The sequence below is a fragment of the Linepithema humile genome, chromosome 4 (genome assembly GCF_040581485.1).
Source record: "Linepithema humile isolate Giens D197 chromosome 4, Lhum_UNIL_v1.0, whole genome shotgun sequence".
In the NCBI taxonomy this organism is placed as follows: Eukaryota; Metazoa; Arthropoda; class Insecta; order Hymenoptera; family Formicidae; genus Linepithema; species Linepithema humile.
This window is the reverse complement of record NC_090131.1, coordinates 15,726,962-15,747,769: the sequence shown is the minus strand read 5'-3', so window position 1 is coordinate 15,747,769 and position 20,808 is coordinate 15,726,962. Positions and strand designations below refer to the sequence as shown.

The 20,808-nt window shown below is 37.7% G+C and overlaps 1 protein-coding gene across 2 annotated transcripts in view; it reads right to left on the bottom strand.

Moving 5' to 3' along the window:
- The window catches only part of LOC105680176 (uncharacterized), a 46,897-nt gene that overhangs the window by 9,242 nt on the left and 16,847 nt on the right, over positions 1-20,808 (bottom strand). Inside the window, exons 1-3 of one of the 2 annotated variants that reach the window (XM_067353307.1) lie at positions 14,693-17,400; positions 9,028-11,732; positions 1,039-3,739 (exon numbers count right to left, since the gene is read on the bottom strand). The gene's annotated coding sequence lies outside the window, so the exon portion shown is untranslated. Of the gene's footprint in view, positions 1-1,038; positions 3,740-9,027; positions 11,733-14,692; positions 17,401-20,808 lie in introns of those variants that run through there. The other variant, XM_067353306.1, reaches the window with a different exon arrangement.

Here is a 20,808-nt window from a genome sequence, read left to right as displayed (position 1 = left end):
GTCAACTTCTCGATAAATCTATATAAACGATAGTTATACATAATAATTATTGTAATTTAAAATTAAGTATTTATAATAATATTAACAATAGTATCAATAAAATTTACAAACATTTTCTTATTCAATTTAGTCAGTTTGCGAAATGTTTATTCTTAACATAGTCATTTAAATTAGTTCTCGTAGCAACAAATATGTATGAGTGACAAATATTACATTCTACTTCAAAACATCACTGTCGGTACAGTATTTCCACAGCCAACTTTGAAATGTATTGTTACGTCCCGGCAAATCACGGGTACTTATAATAAGTTGACCGGATATAGCGGGACTAATCAAAAAATTTCGGGTTGCAGGATTTACGCGATCCTACCCGGGGATACGTGCGATAACGTACACGAGTAATTAGTAGGCTTTACGGCCTGATGGCAGTACGCGTTTGACTAAGGGCTATGTGAGTAGCCTCAAATCTTGTTTCTTCTTATCCCGGTGTGGAGTGAGTAAGGAGGAAGTCCGCAAGCATAATTCGACACGTGAAACAGTTACTCGATGCGCGAACGATGGTCAGTTCTTGGCGGCAAATGCAACACCGTTGTACCTCGGGATGCGGATGGATTACTAAGCTATGCCGCCTTAGAAGGCACCGAGACTCGATAGGGATCAGAGGGTCGAGGATCACGCAGCTTCTGCAGAGGGCTTCTGGATTCTGTCTATGGTTATTGTCTACGTGTAGGAAGTCCATTGTACACCACGCAATGGGACGATGTTCCATATGGGACCGACGTGAGGTTCCTCAAAAAGGAAATGTCTACAGAAATGTTTAGGAAAAGGGCCCGTGCCTAACGAAGGTTTTATAGTCTCGACCCTAACACGTGCAAGTTTACGACTTACCCGAAAGGTGTAGGTTTACGATCTACCCGAAGAGTGTAGAATTACGACCTACCCGAACACGTGCAGTTGCGATCCTTTTCGTAAATCCGAACAAATGCCTGAGTTCGCGTTATTTCCAGATTCGATTATCAATGTTGAATATTCACTTACCGTTCGGTGTATGTCTTAAGAGGCGGCTAAATATCTCAAATGCGACTGGAATACACGGCACAGCGTGGATCGGCGGGGTTGATTCCTGTGATCCGGGGTAGCGGGTTTAGTGTCAATGCGATCAGCGTGTATGGCCAGGGCTTTGATGAGTTGTACTCTTCTCGTCCGTCGAAGTCGCAGGTGCTGGGGTTATCCGCGGCCGCGAACCGATACTCGGCAAGTAGTTTGCGAGCGTGATACTTGAGTCCGCCTCGGCGCGTTTTAGACTTAGGCATGAGGATGGAGTGTTGGGGAGTAAAATGTCGAATAATGTGATCTACGGTAAGTGTGCGGTGGGCCGCACCAAGTACCACAGATGTGTGCTTCGTAGAAACGTGTGCGGCGGTCCGCACCACAGATTCCCTAGGCATGTGCTCACTTTCAGCAAAAGAGGTATGGGAGGTATTGCTGGGTAACTGAATGAAGATTTGTGCTTTTAGTCAAATCACTCAAATATATTCAATTAACTTACACTTTTCTTATGTTAGGATTAACACAAAGTATATTCTCGATATAACTATTCTACACTTATTTTAGAATTGATAAGCTAAGATATATGTTAGAGTTAGAACGAATTTGAACTAGAGTTAGCAACTAGGCGCAAGATTTTTTGAGTTGGTTTTGCGTCGAGATCGGAGTTGGAACTGAACTTGTCTGGCAAGCGCTCTCGCTTAGCTGCGGTACGGCGGCTCGAAAAAAGTCATGTAGGTGGGAGGGCGTTGTGGAAGGGAAAATGCTTGCGTGGGTGAAAAGAAAAGGTTTTTCCTAGGTGGAAAGGGAAAAGGATCTGTGTAGGTGGAAAGGGAAGGAGATTTACGAGCAAGGAGTTGGGGAAGGTCTGGGTCGGGTTTTACGAGCGAAAAAGGTTGGAAGGGTCGAGTGAGGGTTTTACGAGCAAAAAAAAGATTGGAAAAGTCGAGTGAGAGTCGCTCGTTGATACTTATATCCTACGCATGTTGAATACTTATACTCTACGCAATGTTACATATCTACACTCTACGCATGTTAGCTATCTATACTCTACGCATATTGTACTATACTCCACTCTGTTATCAAGAGTGATTCGTTATGATCTATGCGCTGTTACATGACTACGTTATTACCTAGTTGCTGCAAACGGCGGAATACTATTGGAAATTCCCGGGGAAGGCGCGGAAACCAAAGCGGACAAGCTTTGTGATAAACTAAGATCCCTGTTCGCTGGTGATAAGGGGGTCTATATACGCAGACCAAACAAACTTTCACAACTGCGACTTTTAGGTATAGACGACTCCATTGCGGTACTTGAAATTAAAGATACGATATCAAGTATGGGGGGCTGTAGGTCAATGGACATCGCGAGTGGAGCTATTAGATATGTTCAAGGGGGTTTAGGCGTCCTCTTCTTGAGATGCCCGATTCCTGCAGCAGTTAAGGTCCTTGACGCGGGCAAACTGACCATTGGGTGGTCGACAGACCGCGTGGAGGCAATAAAGGCAAGACCTCTGCAATGCTTTCATTGTCTTGCTGTGGGTCATACCGTGCAAAGGTGCCTGAGTTTAGAGATTCGGCGCTTCTGCTGTTATCGATGCGGAGAGACCGAGCATAAGGCGGCGGACTGTAGAAATAGGGTGAGTTGCCCTGTTTGCAAGGAGAGAGGTTTGGACGCGGGGCACTTGGTGGGCAGTGACAAGTGCAAACCCGTCCCACCTAAAAAGATAGAGCGACCCACGAAAAATGCACCAGTAGTACCTACGGTTCACCAAAAAAGAATACGGACGATAAAGACGATGCCAAGAAAAAGAAAACGGTCATGGATGGAAACTCGAAGGACATTAATGCCCCCTCTACCTCGAAAGAAGGCTTTGGTGGTAAGAAAAAGAAAAAGAAGGGTCATTGGGAACTTGACCTATCAGATGACTCACTCAGTGACGAAGATATGGATTGCATGGACGCGGACCTGTTTCCATTCTGATTGCTCTTTAACAAGTGAATTCTTAAGTACGGATGCAAAACGCCTATCCCGAGTGGGAAAACAATTTTTGTTTGTTTTTATCGGTCTCATGGTCATTTATTCGACAACAAAACTCTCTATATATATTTAGTTAATTAGAAGTGGTCATATGACAATTAGTTAGACTTTTTTTTTTTAGTTAAGAATTAGAATTAGAACATTATTACTAATAGAATTAAGATATATACATTAACGTATCTATATATTTATATACAAACTTAGATGTAGGGTATTTGGTATGTGCTGCTTGCATGTATCTCGTGTATATGTGAGAATTGTGCATAAGTACCTGTGATTCCTTGGACGTCTCGGTTAAACTGTTGGTGGGGGTTTATGACCACGGCTGAGGGGGGGGACTGCGTCATGCGCTAGCTCGTAATCCGGTTCTCCCCTCATTTTCAAGGCCATAGATAACTAGAGGTGAATTTTTAGCTGGTAGGCGGTCGGGATGGTTGTCGGGGTCCGGTGGACCTGGTGGATCTTTGCTCACTCTTGGCTTTGGCTTTTTGGTATCCCGCTCTGTCCGCGTGGGTTGCCTGGTCCTGGTCAGGATGAGACGTGGTCCGTTCCCGGTTCTGCTGGAGCTCACCTCGATGCGAGTCCCGGTCGAATCCAGCACTACCCTGGTCCGGGCCAGGGTGCCTTTTGAAGATTTTCTCATCTCAAAAACTAAAACAAAAAAAACAAATTACCTAGTTGTTGTTGAAAAGAAATTGTCGGAGGGGGAGTATGGGACGTTACAATATGCTTTTTTAACTGTTCCTTAGAATGCGAATCTTTTAAATTTTTAGATAAAATGTTTTAATTGCAATTTTAATGTGTTGAAATATTTAAAATATATCTTGATGATTTGTTTACACTTTGGTATTTTTGTTCAAGACTAAAAATTTCTACATGTATTTTTTTATATGTAAAACCTAAGGTGGACATTTCGTTAACAATATATAACAATCTTTCAATGGTATAGCCATTTTGTAGTGACGAGACGCGTTGTGACGAACCAACTGTGTCATGTGTTTCTTCAATTTGTATTTTTTAATTTGTCCGAATGTGTCCTTTTTATATGATAAGTCAGCACGCTGTTAATACCGAGAGAGAAATTCTTGTGACAAATATTACACTCCACTACAAAATCATCTCTTTTTGTGAAATATTTATGTGGCCAATAGCGAAGGATATGATTCTTTCGTTGTTTTTCAGAATGCGAACTCAAGTGATTTTCCATAGATTCAGATGTAGACCGAACATTTGAATCACAGATAATACATTGTGAATATAACTTCTTTGAATATTTGAAATACATCCATGGCAATTTTATTAGTTTTCTCTCTTGTTCGTATTTCCAAATTTTTCTATGATAATTTATACAATGCCTGTAGAAATTATTAACGGTTACATAATAATATTTTTTTTCGCAAAACATGCACTGCGCTTCAAAATTCGGCAGTTTTACATAATATTTCCACACATGCTTTTTAGTTACAATAGTTAGTGATTTAGACGTTGCGTCCGTTTGAAGTGATGAAACGCATTCTGATGAACCAACTGTGTCATGTGTTTCTTGCGTTTTTTTTAATTTGTCCAAATGTTTTACTTTTATATGAACATCTAGAGTAATTGGAACATTAAGTGATATATTCTTATTACAAATATTACACTCCACTACAAAATCATCTCTTTTTGTCATATATTTCCATGGCCAACTTCGAAATATATGATTCTCTCGCTGTTTTTCAGAATGTGAACTCAAATGATTTTTTACAGATTTGAATGTAGACAGAACACTTGCATCACAAATAACGCATTGTGAATATAATTTGTTTATATATTTGAAATACATCCATGGCCCTTCTATTACTGTTTTCTCTTCTTCGTATTTCCAAATTTTTATATGATGCCTTGCCATATGTGGTTTTAAGTATCCAATGTTTAAATATATGTATATATTTTTTTTCGCAAAACTTGCATTGTGCTTCAAAATCCGATAGTTTCACATAATATTCCCACACATGTTTTTTATATGCAATATTTAGTGATGTAGACATTATGTCCGTTTGAAGTGACTAGACGCGTGTAAATGAATACGATGAACTAACTAGAACTGCTACAAGAACCTTTCCGTCGATGAGTATAGTAGAGAACGAAAGAAGACGCATTATTATTTTTCACTTGAATGTAAATATTGTTACGTCGGTCAAATGTAGCTAACAATGATCGAAACACGCGGTAACATCTCATGCCGAGTATGTATAGTAATAACATCTCAGCGAAAAAGACGTTACAGCGCGTATCTTTTATACGAATATTTTGTAAGAAATAATACACATATAATGTATTATCTATATGTATTAAATAAAATTATTTTTAAATTATGGCTATATCAAAGAAATTGATATGACTAAATCAAGAAATCGCGTATTTTTCTTATTATTTGTACTGCATTAAATGCAATTGATACACATTCATTGCAGAAGTAAATAGATATGATTGACTCAATAGATATCGCATAAAAATTATTATGTGTACGCATTTAACTACCTAATTTATTTTTTGATATGGCATTATCGTCAACTTTTTTTATAGAAATATCCCGATTTATTGGATTAAATTTCGTATTACATCACTCTATTCTTATTTGTTCAATAATAACAGTTTTTAATGTGCTTTAATTTAATCTTAAATACTTGTATCAAAATGAGGATTATTTAATATTTTAATATTTTACTTTATTTGAATATTTTTATTAAAACGCACTTTGACAGTTATTCGTCTGTGTGCAAAATAATTTTGGCATTTTGCAATAATGCAAAATATATTGAGTGAAGGCAAAATTTATGATAAGTTTTATGATAGATAATTGAACTAAGAAATTTTATTAAACTATACACATTAGCGCGCACTATACGCGCCATCAATTTTTTTAGTTACAAAGAATTATTTATTTTAACTATGTTTAATAAAAGTATTTTATCACCATTATTTATATATTATTATATCGTCGTCGTCGCAATTTGTAGTACTATTTAACACAAGTACTGTTATTCATGTGTAAAAATATATTAAACTTACATAAACTTGTGATTAGGTTATTACATAAATGTTTAGTGTAGAATAATTGGAAATGAAATAATTGGACCGAATTTCTAGTGAGCATTTATATGAAACCAATAGCGTTACGTTTTTGAATTCAGAAATTATTTAAACAAAGAGTTCGGAAATGTATCTACAAAGACATTTTGAATATTTTCTATAAAACACAAAACAATAGTCGCTAGCCGTATAAATCATATGTAAAAATTAATGTTTAAGCAAAATGATTAGTATCGCGAAAAACAGGCAACAACAAAAATCTTTCATGCCTTTTTTAAGATAGGATATTGGTAAACCCTGCAATTAATTTCATCAACAAGCTTATCTATTCCGCTTTTATCTACATGTAATTATATACGTAATAATTTCGGTAATAAATCTCATAATAGTGCACTCGTATAAGGTAAAGTATATTGTCACGTTTCATGCTAAAGAATGAAACAATTACGATCACTAAATGATAATGTTGCTTGATTTCAATTTTCGTGATATGACATTGTGAATATTTCCGACAATAATTATTTAGTAGTTTTTTGTCCTAAACTATTATCATCTTAATACTGATCCTCTTACGCAAATTGCTTTTACTCGGAGCGATTATCTAGGTACTTGACATCTTCAGAATCTTCCGTTTTGCAATCTTCTTAGTGAAGAACACAGACGTTTTTATCAAAGAAGTTTCTAGTTTTCATTTGCAGACTTCAGCTTTTGAATTAGTTTTCAAACATTGAGGTTTCCATTCACCGTAATAAAATACGATAATTTCTGAAACGTCTGGAATATATAAAAAAGACGTGAGAAAGTAGCGGATCTCCAACGTGGGAAATTAACGTTAATGTAATTTTGAAATTTTATTACGGGCTGCATCTTAACCGCAAGACATTGCTGTTTAATAATATCAATGGTGCAAAAATCTAAAGTTTTTACTATTATTTAATATTTCAAAAAAATTGGAACATAGGTAACAAATTAATTCAGCAGCACCTATTATATAACTTTGAAAAATCCGAGCGAAACGCTTTTGATCAATGAATTTTCGTTTATGATTTTATTCGTGTTTTTGTGAACAACAATGTTAGAAAAATTGACACATTCCCATAAAATAATGAATAAAATAAAAAGTAAAACAACCTGTATTTACTGCAAATCGTACAAATCACATTTCATAAAAATGAAACCTTTAAACAAGAAATGAGACTCTTTTATGATGAATTTATTTGATTTATATGGTAATTTATTCATGATGAATGCATCATGTATATCATAAACATTTTTTGAAGAAACATAATTTTAGAATTTAAACTGATATATTTCACCGACAATTAATGTATTACATTCGAAAATTTTCCAGAACTAATAATAAGAAATTTACACCATATAAAGTACAAAAAATAATGAAAATATATAAAAAATTTTAAACATACGTAAAAATAATAAAAAATTATATGAAAATTAAATAATTGAAATTAAATTATAGTATAAAATGTCGGTATTTTTCTCTTTACAGAAAAATCGATAATTATTTTATTAAATTGTTTCAATAAATAAAATTAAGAATATAGTTTATAAATTTTAAACATAGTAAATAATAAAATTAATAAATAATAATTATAATTAATAAATTAAAAAATGTAACTTTGTTTTTTATAAAACGTAGATTTATAATCATATTCATAATTTTATAAACATAAAACAAATAATTATACGTCAGAACTATGTATACCACTTTTCTTGTATATATCTTTTAATAAATTAAAATCGTTAAAATTAAGACTGCCATTATTGCTGGTTGTAATGTTACTTGGACGCCGTTACCATCATTTCCCATTGTCAACTTCTCGATAAATCTATATAAACAATAGTTATACATAATAATTATTGTAATTTAAAATTAATTATTTATAATAATATTAACAATAGTATCAATAAAATTTACGAACATTTTCTTATTCAATTTAGTCAGCTTGCCAAATGTTTATTCTTAATATAGTCATTTAAATTAGTTCTCGTAGCAACAAATATGTATGAGTGACAAATATTACATTCTATTTCAAAACATCACTGTCGGTACAGTATTTCCACAGCCAACTTTGAAATGTATTGTTACGTCCCGGCAAATCACGGGTACTTATAATGAGTTGACCGGATATAGCGGAACTAATCGAAAAAATTCGGGTCGCAGGATCTACGCGATCCTACCCGGGGATACGTGCGATGACGTACACGAGTAATTAGTAGGCTTTACGGCCTGATGGCAGTACGCGTTTGACTCAGGGCTATGTGAGTAGCCTCAAATCCTGTTCCTTCTGATCCCGGTGTGGGGTGAGTAAGGAGGAAGTCTGCAAGCATAATTCGACACGTGAAACAGTTACTCGATGCTCGAACGATGGTCAGTTCTTGGCGGCAAATGCAACACCATTGTACCTCGGGATGCGGATGGATTACTAAGCTATGCCGCCTTAGAAGGCACCGAGACTCGATAGGGATCAGAGGGTCGAGGATCACGCAGCTTCTGCAGAGGGCTTCTGGATTCTGTCTATGGTTATTGTCTACGTGTAGGAAGTCCATTGTACACCACGCAATGGGACGATGTTCCATATGGGACCGACGTGAGGTTCCTCAAAAGGGAAATGACTACAGAAGTGTTCAGGAAAAGGGCCCGTGCCTAACGAAGGTTTTATAGTCTCGACCCTAACACGTGCAAGTTTACGACCTACCCGAAGGGTGTAGGTTTACGATCTACCCGAAGGGTGTAGGTTTACGACCTACCCGAACACGTGCAGTTGCGATCCTTTACGTAAATCTGAACAAATGCCTGAGTTCGCGTTATTTCCAGATTCGATTATCAATGTTGAATATTCACTTACCGTTCGGTGTATGTCTTAAGAGGCGGCTAAATATCTCAAATGCGACTGGAATATACGGCCCAGCGTGGATCGGCGGGATTGATTCCTGTGATCCGGGGTAGCGGGTTTGGTGTCAATGCGATCAGCGTGTATGGCCAGGGCTTTGATGAGTTGTACTCTTCTCGTCCGTCGAAGTCGCAGGTGCTGGGGTTATCCGCGGCCGCGAACCGGTACTCGGCAAGTAGTTTGCGAGCGTGATACTTGACTCCGCCTCGGCGCGTTTTAGACTTAGGCATGAGGATGGAGTGTTGAGGAGTAAAATGCCGAATAATGTGATCTACGGTAAGTGTGCGGTGGGCCGCACCAAGTACCACAGATGTGTGCTTCGTAGAAACGTGTGCGGCGGTCCGCACCACAGATTCCCTAGGCACGTGCTCACTTTCAGCAAAAGAGGTATGGGAGGTATTGCTGGGTAACTGAATGAAGATTTGTGCTTTTAGTCAAATCACTCAAATATATTCAATTAACTTACACTTTTCTTATGTTAGGATTAACACAAAGTATATTCTCGATATAACTATTCTACACTTACTTTAGAATTGATAAGCTAAGATATATGTTAGAGTTAGAACGAATTTGAACTAGAGTTAGCAACTAGGCGCAAGATTTTTTGAGTTGGTTTTGCGTCGAGATCAGAGTTGGAAATGAACTTGTCTGGCAAGCGCTCTCGCTTAGCTGCGGTACGGCGGCTCGAAAAAAGTCATGTAGGTGGGAGGGCGTTGTGGAAGGGAAAATGCTTGCGTGGGTGAAAAGAAAAGGTTTTTCCTAGGTGGAAAGGGAAAAGGATCTGTGTAGGTGGAAAGGGAAGGAGATTTACGAGCAAGGAGTTGGGGAAGGTCTGGGTCGGGTTTTACGAGCGAAAAAGGTTGGAAGGGTCGAGTAAGGGTTTTACGAGCAAAAAAAAGATTGGAAAAGTCGAGTGAGAGTCGCTCGTTGATACTTATATCCTACGCATGTTGAATACTTATACTCTACGCAATGTTACATATCTACACTCTACGCATGTTAGCTATCTATACTCTACGCATATTGTACTATACTCCACTCTGTTATCAAGAGTGATTCGTTATGATCTATGCGCTGTTACATGACTACGTTATTACCTAGTTGTTGCAAACGGCGGAATACTATTGGAAATTCCCGGGGAAGGCGCGGAAACCAAAGCGGACAAGCTTTGTGATAAACTAAGATCCCTGTTCGCTGGTAATAAGGGGGTCTATATACGCAGACCAAACAAACTTTCACAACTGCGACTTTTAGGTATAGACGACTCCATTTCGGTACTTGAAATTAAAGATACGATATCAAGTATAGGGGGCTGTAGGTCAATGGACATCGCGAGTGGAGCTATTAGATATGTTCAAGGGGGTTTAGGCGTCCTCTTCTTGAGATGCCCGATTCCTGCAGCAGTTAAGGTCCTTGACGCGGGCAAACTGACCATTGGGTGGTCGACAGACCGCGTGGAGGCAATGAAGGCAAGACCTCTGCAATGCTTTCATTGTCTTGCTGTGGGTCATACCGTGCAAAGGTGCCTGAGTTTAGAGATTCGGCGCTTCTGCTGTTATCGATGCGGAGAGACCGAGCATAAGGCGGCGGACTGTAGAAATAGAGTGAGTTGCCCTGTTTGCAAGGAGAGAGGTTTGGACGCGGGGCACTTGGTGGGCAGTGACAAGTGCAAACCCGTCCCACCTAAAAAGATAGAGCGACCCACGAAAAATGCACCAGTAGTACCTACGGTTCTTACACCAAAAAAGAATACGGACGATAAAGACGATGCCAAGAAAAAGAAAACGGTCATGGATGGAAACTCGAAGGACATTAATGCCCCCTCTACCTCGAAAGAAGGCTTTGGTGGCAAGAAAAAGAAAAAGAAGGGTCATTGGGAACTTGACCTATCAGATGACTCACTCAGTGACGAAGATATGGATTGCATGGACGCGGACCTGTTTCCATTCTGATTGCTCTTTAACATGTGAATTCTTAAGTACGGATGCAAAACGCCTATCCCGAGTGGGAAAACAATTTTTGTTTGTTTTTATCGGTCTCATGGTCATTTATTCGACAACAAAACTCTCTATATATATTTAGTTAATTAGAAGTGGTCATATGACAATTAGTTAGACTTTTTTTTTTTAGTTAAGAATTAGAATTAGAACATTATTACTAATAGAATTAAGATATATACATTAACGTATCTATATATTTATATACAAACTTAGATGTAGGGTATTTGGTATGTGCTGCTTGCATGTATCTCGTGTATATGTGAGAGTTGTGCATAAATACCTGTGATTCCTTGGACGTCTCGGTTAAACTGTTGGTGGGGGTTTATGACCACGGCTGAGGGGGGGGACTGCGTCATGCGCTAGCTCGTAATCCGGTTCTCCCCTCATTTTCAAGGCCATAGAAGGCTAGAGGTGAGTTTTTAGCTGGTAGGCGGTCGGGATGGTTGTCGGGGTCCGGTGGACCTGGTGGATCTTTGCTCACTCTTGGCTTTGGCTTTTTGGTATCCCGCTCTGTCCGCGTGGGTTGCCTGGTCCTGGTCAGGATGAGACGTGGTCCGTTCCCGGTTCTGCTGGAGCTCACCTCGATGCGAGTCCCGGTCGAATCCAGCACTACCCTGGTCCGGGCCAGGGTGCCTTTTGAAGATTTTCTCATCTCAAAAACTAAAACAAAAAAAACAAATTACCTAGTTGTTGTTGAAAAAAAATTGTCGGAGGGGGAGTATGGGACGTTACAATATGCTTTTTTAACTGTTCCTTAGAATGCAAATCTTTTAAATTTTTAGATAAAATGTTTTAATTGCAATTTTAATGTGTTGAAATATTTAAAATATATCTTGATTTGTTTACACTTTGGTATTTTTGTTCAAGACTAAAAATTTCTACATGTATTTTTTTATATGTAAAACCTAAGGTGGACATTTCGTTAACAATATATAACAATCTTTCAATGGTATAGCCATTTTGTAGTGACGAGACGCGTTGTGACGAACCAACTGTGTCATGTGTTTCTTCAATTTGTATTTTTTAATTTGTCCGAATGTGTCCTTTTTATATGATAAGTCAGCACGCTGTTAATACCGAGAGAGAAATTCTTGTGACAAATATTACACTCAACTACAAAATCATCTCTTTTTGTGAAATATTTGTGTGGCCAATAGCGAAGGATATGATTCTTTCGTTGTTTTTCAGAATGCGAACTCAAGTGATTTTCCATAGATTCAGATGTAGACCGAACATTTGAATCACAGATAATACATTGTGAATATAACTTCTTTGAATATTTGAAATACATCCACGGCAATTTTATTAGTTTTTTCTCTTGTTCGTATTTCCAAATTTTTCTATGATAATTTGTACAATGCCTGTAGAAATTATTAACGGTTACATAATAATATTTTTTTTCGCAAAACATGCACTGCGCTTCAAAATTCGGCAGTTTTACATAATATTTCCATAGATGCTTTTTAGTTACAATAGTCAGTGATTTAGACGTTGCGTTCGTTTGAAGTAATGAAACGCATTCTGATGGACCAACTGTGTCATGTGTTTCTTGCGTTTTTTTTTAATTTGTCCCAATGTTTCACTTTTATATGACTATCTAGATAAACTGGAACACTAAGTGATACATTCTTATTACAAATATTACACTCCACCACAAAATCATTTTTTTTTGTCCAATATTTATATTGCCAATTACAAAGCATATAATTTTTTTGTTGTTTTTCATAATGTGATTTGAAATGATTTTCTACAGATTCGGATGTAGACAGAACATTTGCGTCACAAATAATACACTGTGAATGTGATTTATTTAAATACTTGAAATACATCCATGGCAATTTTATTAGTTTTTTCTCTTGTTCGTATTTCCAAATTTTTCTATGATAATTTGTACAATGCCTGTAGAAATTATTAACGGTTACATAATAATATTTTTTTTCGCAAAACATGCACTGCGCTTCAAAATTCGGCAGTTTTACATAATATTTCCATAGATGCTTTTTAGTTACAATAGTCAGTGATTTAGACGTTGCGTTCGTTTGAAGTAATGAAACGCATTCTGATGGACCAACTGTGTCATGTGTTTCTTGCGTTTTTTTTTAATTTGTCCCAATGTTTCACTTTTATATGACTATCTAGATAAACTGGAACACTAAGTGATACATTCTTATTACAAATATTACACTCCACCACAAAATCATTTTTTTTTGTCCAATATTTATATTGCCAATTACAAAGCATATAATTTTTTTGTTGTTTTTCATAATGTGATTTGAAATGATTTTCTACAGATTCGGATGTAGACAGAACATTTGCGTCACAAATAATACACTGTGAATGTGATTTATTTAAATACTTGAAATACATCCATGGCAATTTTATTAGTTTTCTCTCTTGTTCGTATTTCAAAATGTTTCTATGCCATTTTGCTATATGTTTATAGAAATCTGTTGTGCTTATATAATTATATTTTTTTTCGCAAAACATGCACTGCGCTTCAGAATTCGGCAATTTTACATAATATTTCCACAGATGCTTTTTATTTGCAATAATTAGTGACTTAGATATTGTGTCCGTTTGAAGTAATGATACACGGTCTGACGAACCAACTGTGTCTCGTGTTTCTTGCGTATTTTTCAATTTGTCCAAATGTTTTACTTTTATATGAACATTGCGACGACTTTTCCGTCGGGCAGAAGTACACCCGCCGGTAAGCGTGTCAAACCTCGTTGCTCTATTTTATAGATCTTAGTAATTATCGCGAAACTTATAGTTGGGCGCCAGGCGCGGATTAACGCGCCACACGAACAAATTACGTTAGAGTCAAATTTTTGCTTTTAAAGAGCAACGGCAATAAGCGCGACTAGCCCACTCTACAAATGGCAGAGGGGCGAGGTTCTTTAGAGATGCTAACCCGGTTTGGAGAGAGGAGTCTGAAATAAACGGTTATTAAGAACACACTAATCAGTAACAAATAACATTTAATTATAAATTAGATTAAGTGAGATTGACGCCGGGTAACGGGCGTCTTAACAATCCCGCGGAGTGGAGACATGTTTTATCTCAGTGAGAGGCGTTATGATTTCACTGTTTAACTCGCGGAAATCCGCGTACTTCCGTCTCACGCGGTATAATATTCGGCGTACAAATTCAGTAACTTTCATTCGGTGCGGTTGTTACAATTAGCTCTACTTCAATCTTTCTTCATAACGGTTAGCCTACAATACGAACTCTATCTCAGTATTATTCTTACGGTTCTGAATGTAAACGCTCGACCGAAGGCCGAGGCGAGAGATACGCGATAGGCTAACTCCAAAAATTCTAACACTCGGTACAGCAATACACCAATAGACGCGAAATTATCATTCATGAACGAGAGACATTAATTAACGCAAAACGACTGTCGGCTCGGCAGCCCCGAGGGGGATAGCATGGTGAAATCTTATTCTATAGAAGCGGTAGTCAGCGGGGCCCGGCCTAAATCTAACCTCGCAACATATCGCGAGACATTTCGGTACTCTTAATACACTTTCACGAAAACCAGGCGGGTTCTTATTTCCGCGAGGCTCGGGCCGCCTACTGATACCGCTCTTACCGCGAAGTCGAAGTGGTGGCCTTACAAATCGCTGGTACGCCCGTGGTAGTCCTCGAGGTTTCGCCCAGGTTGCCGACTCGCCGAACAGTGACGACAGCGAGGCTCGCCGGACAGCGGTGACCTTCCGCGCATCGTCCTGCGCATGTAGATCCGCGCTATCGATTAGCGCTACTTGATCCTTCGATATCTCTAGCGATCTCGATCCTCGCGTCGCTCCTCGATTTTTCGGCCCTCGGTGACGCTTTTCCGAGGTGACCCCGGTCTCTCTCTTTTGGCAGCTGCCGTTAACGCCCTTCGTGGCCTTCTCCGTTTCCAGATCCGAGCCTTCTTTGAATCGGTCGTGAACTGGCCAGGTTCCGACCGGATTCCTCTTTCCTGGCTCGTTACAACAGCTCCTTGTTCGGGTACTCCACCCCGGGTCTTCGGCGTGTGAGAGCGCGCTTCCCTCTCGGGCGTCATCTCTCTCGGTGCGTTCACCGGCCTCGATATGCTCCGTATCTGAAATCGTAACTGCGGTAGCGACTGTGTCTGGAATCGGATGATATTGACAAGGTGTTTTTACTTGCCCTTATCCTGGATCCGTCCGCACGCCGTCCGGGCCTCCGTCGTCCTGCCTGCTGAGTCCCTCGCAGGTCCCACGAAGGCTGCTCCACGGTAATTCACAATATGGGAGTTTGGCCACTCACCACGACTCGCTTAATTCGCTACAACGCAAAATCTAAAATCTCCAAAAAAAGGAATTAAGAGGGAGAGGTCGTCGCCCCCCCGCGGTGGGGTCTCCGACCTCAAATTTCCCTCCTCGATCGGGCTTTCTCGCCCTTGTGACGGACGTCAAAAAAAAAGTCACGTCATAACATCTAGATAAATTGGAATATTAAGTGATATATTCTTATTACAAATATTACACTCCACTACAAAATCATCTCTTTTTGTCATATATTTCCATGGCCAACTTTGAAATATATGATTCTCCCGCCGTTTTTCAGAATGTGAACTCAAATGATTTTTTACAGATTCGAATGTAGACAGAACACTTGCATCACAAATAACGCATTGTGAATATAATTTGTTTATATATTGGAAATACATCCATGGCTCTTTTATTACTGTTTTCTCTTCTTCGTATTTCCAAATTTTTATATGATGCCTTGCCATATGTGGTTTTAAGTATCCAACTTTTAAATATATAAATTTATTTTCGCAAAACTTGCACTGTGCTTCAAAATCCGATAGTTTCACATAATATTCCCACACATGTTTTTTATATGCAATATTTAGTGATGTAGACATTATGTCCGTTTGAAGTGACTAGACGCGTGTAAATGAATACGATGAACTAACTAGAACTGCTACAAGAACCTTTCCGTCGATGAGTATAGTAGAGAACGAAAGAAGACGCATTATTATTTTTCACTTGAATGTAAATATTGTTACGTCGGTCAAATGTAGCTAACAATGATCGAAACACGCGGTAACATCTCATGCCGAGTATGTAGCTCGTCGGAATCCAGGTTCGGTCGGTTGGGGGTGTGTCAAAGAAAATGCGTTTAGTTAATGGTAAATTAGAAGACGTGTTTATTTAATTTAGTATGTTTGATGACTGTGTGTGTACATGCGATGCGAAAGAATTATTAAGCAACGGCTGAATAATTATTTGAGCTAGGTAAAATACATATGAAAGGATATATCAGTGAAATCAGTAACAGAATATCGGTGAAATAATTATTTGGCAATGGCGAAATAAATCTTGAGGCGGCGTGGAATAAATATAAAGCAGCGTGAACGTAAGCGAAGTATTGGCGGTAGCAGAATAATTATCTGAACAACGGTGAAATAATTATTTTAAAGCGGCGCAAAATAAAAGCGAAAGCAACGTGAAAATAAATGTGAAATATTGGCAATAATGAGATAATTATTTGAGCGGCGGTGAAATAATTATTTAGTGTGACGTGAGGCGTCTTGGTGCGGTTGGTGAGAGCGCAAGCGCGGTCGATCGTGTCGCAACGGTTGGTACGATACGGAGCGCTGGTCGGTGAGTGCGTTCGTAGTATCGCGAGTCTGTTCGATCGTAGATCGATGCGGACTATTCGGCGGCGCGGATTGGTTGACGTGGTTTTGCTTGCCGGACGGATTACGATTTTGAAATCCCGGCGAATAAACGCGGTATCAGGACTTAGGTTGCCGATTACGCTCGGCGGGAGTACGAGGATGCTCGTACGAAGGCGGAATCTTAGAACGGCGACTTAGCTTGGTATGCGGAAATGCCCGCAATACGAAGTTCGGTGGCCTAGAGGAGCCAAGTACGCTCGGCGGGTATACGAATAGATTCGTATGCGGGAATCAAGAATACCGAGGACGCTCGGCGGTACACGAGGATACTCGTGTGCTGGCACAGGTATACGAAAAACCGAGTATGCTCGGTTGAGGACTACGAGGACACTCGTAGAGGGATGTTCGCTGTCTATCAGCGAACGGAGTCTGGTGAGAAGACGTTCAGCCGGGCCTCTTTTATACCCGGCTGGCGGCCGAATGATTTCGAATCGGCAAGCATCGGCGGTTTCGGCGGCGAGTCCCCCACAATACGGAATTTCGGAACGGTCGGGTGTGGGGGATTTTCGGCGGTTGACCGCCGCTGTTTTTGATAGGAAATTTATCGGCGCGCGATGCGCCCTTGGTGGGCTACGGACGATGGACGGTCCGTAGCCGTAACGATGCAGCCCGCTGCATCGTTACAAAGTGACTAGACGCGTGTAACTGAGTACGATGAACTAACTAGAACTGCTACAAGAACCTTTCTGTCGATGAGTCTAGTAGAGAACGAAAGAAGACACATAATTATTTTCCACTTGAATGTAAATATTGTTACGTCGGTCAAATGTAGCTAACAATGATCGAAACACGCGGTAACATCTCATGCCGAGTATGTACAGTAATTACATCTCATCCAAATAGACGTTACAGCGCGTATCTTTTACATGAATATTTTGTAAGAAATAATACACAAATAATATATTATCTATGTGTATTAAATAAAACCATTTTCAAATTATGGCTATATAAAAAAAATTGATATGACTATATCAAGAAAAATGCGAATTTTTTTAATTATTTGTACTGCGTTAAATGCAATTGATATATTGATTGCAGAAATAAATAGATATAATTGACTCAACAGATATCACATTGAAATTATTATGTGTATACATTTAATTACCTGATTTATTTTTAGATATGGCATTATCGTTGACTTTCTTTACAAAAATGCTCCGATTTATTGGTATAAATTTTGTATTACATTACTCTATTTTTATTTGTTAAATAATAACAGTTTTTATGTGCTTTAATTTGCTTTAATTTAATCTTAAATATCGTATTAAAATGAAGATTATTTAATATTTTAATATTTTATTTTGTGTTTGAATATTTTTATATATATTAATACGCACTTTGACAGTTATTCGTTTGTGTGCGAAAATAATTTTGACATTTTTTAATAATCTAAAATATATTGAGTGAAGGCAAAAGTTATGATAAGTTTCATGGTACACAGAGAAAATTTTATATCAGAAATTACTATGCACGGTAGTAATTTTCGGTCCGCGGACTATGAAGCCACGGACCGAAAATTTTTATTATGTTTCACATGTGAAAAACATAGTAAAAATTTTTATAATTTTTTCATGGTCCGCAGCTACTACCGTACATAGTAATTTTGGATATAAATTTTCTGCGTGTAGAGAAATGCACCAAGTAATTTTATTAAACTGGACACACTAGCGCGCACTATATATATATATATATATATATATATATATATATATATATATATATGCGCCATTATTTTTTTATTTACAAAGAATTATTTATTATACCTATGTTTAATGAAAGTAATATTTTATCATTATTATTTATATATTATTATACTATCATTGTCGCAATTTGTAGTACTATTTAACACAAGTCCTCTCTGTTATTCACGTGTAAAAATATATTAAAATTACATATACTTGTGATTAGGTTATTACATAAATGTATAGTGTAAAATAATTGAAAAATAAATAATCAGACCGCATTTTTAGAGAGCACTTAAATTAAACCTAAATAAACCATTACGTCTTTGACTTCAGAAAAGATTAAAACATAGAATCTGGAAATGTATCAAAGAAGACACTTTGAATATTTTCTGTAAAACACAAAACGGTAACCGTAAGCCGTTTAAATGATATATAAAAATTAATGTTTCAACAAAAAAATTAATATTGCGGAAGAAAGGAAGAATGAAAATCTTTCATGCCTTTTTTAGATAGAATATTGATAAACACTGCAATTAATTTTATCAACAAGCTTATCTATTCCGCTTTTCTCTACATGTAATAATATACGTAATAATTTCGGTAATAAATAATAGTGCACTCGTATAATGTAAAGTACACATAGGCGCCCGCAGATATTTGTCTAGGTAGGGGCAAGTCTAAAATCCTCAAGGCTATGTTTATACATAATATTGTGTTATAATAAAAAAAAACAGTGAGAAACCTGTGTAGCTTAAGGTCAAGATTCATATTATTTAAATTATAAAAATTTTCTTATTTTTTATTTGAGGATCGAGCAATGTAATATTTCATTAAAAAATTCAAAGAGTCATAGTCCATGGGCTTACCCCCGAGGGGGAGGGGGACAAATGCTCCTTCTTTCCCTCCCTTGCGGGCGACTATGTAAAGAATTCGTGTGGAATCTCTTTTTTTCTTTCGTTCTTTTGTTAATGCTTTAAGGCAAATTTTATGCAATTTTTAGATAGATTTGGATTTAACAATCAATAGAAAAGATTGCGAGATCGACAGTTTTTGAATTTTAGTCAAACGGCCTAGAGGTCGGCCCGATTATAGTACCCTTTTGTTTTATGATGTTTTCTTTTAGAATCGAGTTTATTAAAGAATAAGAGAGAGTTCCGCCAAAACCATAGGAAACTTTGAGACGACGAAAAAAGAACGCGATATACAGGGCAAACAAAGTAGGAAACTATTCAAATATAGTGGTAAACGAGCGCTGTTACGTGCTGATATGCAACGTAATGAGATTTAAAAAAAAAAACAGGATACTGTGGGATTTATTAGAGTTATAATATTCGTATATAGAAATTAACAAACGTTCTCGCTTAATAACTCTCGTACATATAATTCTCGTATCGCACGATCTGTACTCTACAAATGTCAATCTAAAATTCTCTTATTTGGCTCTCTGGAAGCCCGCTTTTATAGGCGACACAAACATGCATTTTCGCCTTTTCGGCCATTGTTGTTTGTTTAGGCACTCTTTACCCTATGCCGTTCTTACTTTATTATTGCGCCGACAATCATACCGCACTTCAAACACTTTCAACATACGCTTAGATTTATTACACTCTTTCCATTCGCTCATCAAATACATTTACACATACATATATATATTCGCATTCCTACAATACTTTCCGTGGAAATTCTTTATTTCTGAGCCGCTAATAAGTTGCTCGTTAGAGCTGTGGACTAGAACTGAGAACTTAAGAGCTGGACCTTCGTTATATAGGCTTGAGATGTTTTGTCGGCAAGTTTAAGAAAGTTCAGGCGGAGAGATAAGACTAAGAATTTATTAAAGTAAATATTTCGCATGGGAAACGGAAATGCAGTAGATCCATGTTTATTAATTTGAGTGCTTATTTGTTAGGCTGAAGGAAATAGATGGACGAGACTATAAGTCGTAAAGATAAGGAGGGTTGCGGCACGTAACAGCGCGCGTGCCTTTAGAGTTAATACATTCGGATATTTGCGAACCTATGTCCACGGAATCGCTAGGCGGCGCCTAAATTTTTTATAATTTTCATAGATAATATCTTAATTGTAAGCAATTACAGTGGCGAACAGAAAAAATTGAAGAAATTCTTGAATTAATTTTTTGAAATAAAAGACTTAGGAGAAACAAAATATTTCCTTGGTTTAGAAATTTATCAGAACAAATCGAAAGACGAAATAAAAGTCACGCAAAAAAATTATATAAAACGGACACTCAAGAAATTCGGAATGGAAGATTGTAAGCCAATTGGAACTCCAGTCGATTCAAACGTCAAGCTAACAGAAAGCAACGACGAGCACGATGAACCAGACGACG